Genomic DNA, 3,312 nt, shown 5'->3' on the forward strand with positions numbered 1-3,312 from the left:
TAAACTAAAAGGCATTCAAAATGTTTAAGGAAACCAAATATAAATGTGTATGTGAGACACGTTTGCCAAAAACGGCAAAAATATTATTGTCTCCAGTCTTAGATCCGCAGAATTAACGAACAAATTGTTAAAATTCTGAATTAACTCTTAAAGTATCATTTTGAATTTGATAACATTTTCGGGAGAAATCAAGTATGAAATGTTTTTAAACCAAGAATCTTTTATGCTTAAAACAAGTTTGAATTATACAAACAACAATTTAAAACTTAAAAATTTGTATAAAATTTGCCATAGAATGAAGGATTTCTTATTATTTGTACAAATATAAACTTATTTATTTATTGATCAAGTGCACGTAGTTCTCAATAAAAGTATGAAATATTCTTAAACCGACATTTGCGCTTTGTGTTGATTTATTAATTAAATATATTTATTTTGTATAATCCTACACTAACTTACTGATAAATGTGTATAGACTAGTAGTAGTGTTTTTGTACTTACGAAAAGTTTTTGGGAAAATCACATACATCTCCTAGGATTCGATCCCGCAACATCACGCACAGGAGGCGGATGTCCTTTCCCGGTGATAACCAAAACATACAGACCTATTTTCCACTTCAAACTTAATTTTAGTAAAAAAGTACTTGTTTTGAGAATTTAGTTCCTAATAGTTAGAAGTATTAAATTCGTTGCGTTATTGAGCAAAATGGAGATATATTTGTGTGTACATAAGTTAAGTGCAAATTCTTATACTGATAAGAATGATTTATTCCTTTTTATTGTTGTTTCTGTTTATTGATTAGTGTTCTTGAATAAATCACATTTTCGGATGATTTAGGGCTTAAGAATAATTTATTTTTGTTTCAAGAAAGCGCAGAAAAAGTAACATCCGAAATCAAGTATAAGTCTCGCTTAAATTTATGGTGCGTTTTTTTCTGAGTGTGGTATACTTAAATACAATCTCTTGTTCTAACATCCACGTACAAAACAGTACTTATGTTTCCATGAATGTCACTAGTAATTCTCACTTGTTACTTAAAAGGTTTTAACATTTTTTAAACTCTCCGAATATTAATATATAAGAAAGTTGCAGGCATGATTCGAGAACGAAAAAATCGTACTTCCTAAATTAATACATATTCATATTGTAAAATTTCAATTAGATTTTTCTCGTAATGATGGAAATCACACGATAGTCCCATTGGTGTGTTAGAAGGTGAAGTCCATCAAAAAGCACCTCTTAACAAGGTTTAAACCCAGGGACGATCGCACTTCCAACATACAAAAGTTCAATATTAAATGGTGGTACTAAACAAATAATTTTTTTATTTTTCTCATTCTACACTCTGCAATACAATATGCCTGTATAGGATAGAAATATTACACAATAAAGCGTTTCGTTTGATTAAAGGAACTGTTTTTGAGAAAACATACACAAACATTTTTGCTATAATTAGAAAGCTGTTATATTTAGACAAGCTGCGTGATTAGCATATTGATTTACTTGTTCAATGACGTTTAGCATTTTTGATTTCTCGCCTAACTAGCGCGTTTATCCCTAAAGGTAAAACAAAAGTTTTCTATTTCGAGCAGCTTAACGCCATAATACTAAGGGTCCTTAAAACGTAACGGGTTGCACCACAGTCAATAAACAAACGAACACAAATTTTCATTTCAAAAATAACTCAAAAATATTGTTTTTGGAATGACTAATAAATTTAAAGAACATTATAAGTTACTAACGACTGGCCGGTCACGGGCATTAGTGCCGTATATTTTATTCGCCTTATATACTGAGCACTTTGAGAGAGTTCTATTCACTTTTGCTGTAATACCCATACTCGTATTGTAATAGCATTGTTACTGTATGCCGCACTATACTTAAGTATAAAAACCATTTTTCTAGGAACTTAAATAAAGTATGTGTTCTTAGACATCTGCAATTCAACATACACAATTTTGTTAGTTTTAATAATTAATTTATTTTATTTTAGATGACAAACATTATAAATGTTTTCCTTTTACTTAAATGTCCCTAATTATACCTTTTTTAATAAAATTTATGTTGCATAGTGTTGGGCATTGAAGGTTAGCAAGAAATGTTTTTCATACCGAGGAATCTAGCTTGAAATTTAAAAATAAATCGTTTGAACCAATTTGAGAAAATACCCAAAAAGTGGTTAAAAACAAAATCTTTTAGCTATAACTTGAAATCTATTGTATGAACCTTTTCAACGACATATAGCAAGTATAGCATAAGTTGTTTAGAAACTATAAGCCTTTAAAATCTAGTTTTTTTTTGGATTTCCCGCGAAACTAGCGGGTTTTTCCGAAAGTCGTAGAACAAAAGTTTTCTATCTCGAGCTTCTTAATACTCCCATAAAAACCCCAAGACCCCTAAACCAAAAAGGCATTCATACAAACCTACAAACAAGGGGACAAACATTTCCATATTGAAAAGTCCCCCAAAATCTTGTTTTCGGAATAATCGGATTTTAACATATGAGGTGTCATTCGACGCGCATTATTAGTAAGAATAGAACTAGGCTGATATCCGGGAGCATTTATCCCCACCGCCCCCAACAGACCAATTTTCTACGTTTTGACTTTTGCACTTTCCCCACACTTTCTCTTAAGCCAATTAAGAATTTTAAAGTCTTTATATGCAACCTTTTCAGTTTCTACATTACCTTTCGATCCCTGCTTCATTCGTTACTATCAGACCATTGCATCAGATTTTCAATTCTGAGGCTATATATAGTAGTCGCCTTTGCAAACTCTCCTGGTGCGACTGTGTGTCCGTGCGTGCGAACACAGAGATTTCGGAAATTGAGAAGGCTGAAAACTCGGGACTAGGCATGCAGATTCTAGAGATTCTTACGTAGTGCGAGTTTGTTTCACGCCTACTCCCACGCCCACAATAGCCCATAACGCTGAAACCTGTCTAGCGACAACATTTTTATTTGATTATCAATAGCCGCCTATATTCCAAAAATGGTAAAAACCGGACCATCCATTAAAATTTTATAAGCAAATAAGGTAATCGACTATAGCGTTTTAGTCTCTTTTTTAATATTTGGGTACTTCATTATAGGTTTTATCTGCTTTATCGTCATTTAAATCCAAATTGTGCTTACTCTAAGACCTTTTTAATATGAAAGTAAGCATGAAATCGTTCTTAAATTAATATTTGTGCTTGATTGTAGCATGGTGTTTTTCTGAGTGTATCATGTAGCTCCAATATGAATGATTGGAAAAATAATAGAATAAATTCTAGCTTCCTTTTTAATCATGTTTCATTAAAAATCATAT

The sequence above is a fragment of the Drosophila suzukii genome, chromosome 4 (assembly GCF_043229965.1).
Source record: "Drosophila suzukii chromosome 4, CBGP_Dsuzu_IsoJpt1.0, whole genome shotgun sequence".
Classification (NCBI taxonomy): domain Eukaryota; kingdom Metazoa; phylum Arthropoda; class Insecta; order Diptera; family Drosophilidae; genus Drosophila; species Drosophila suzukii.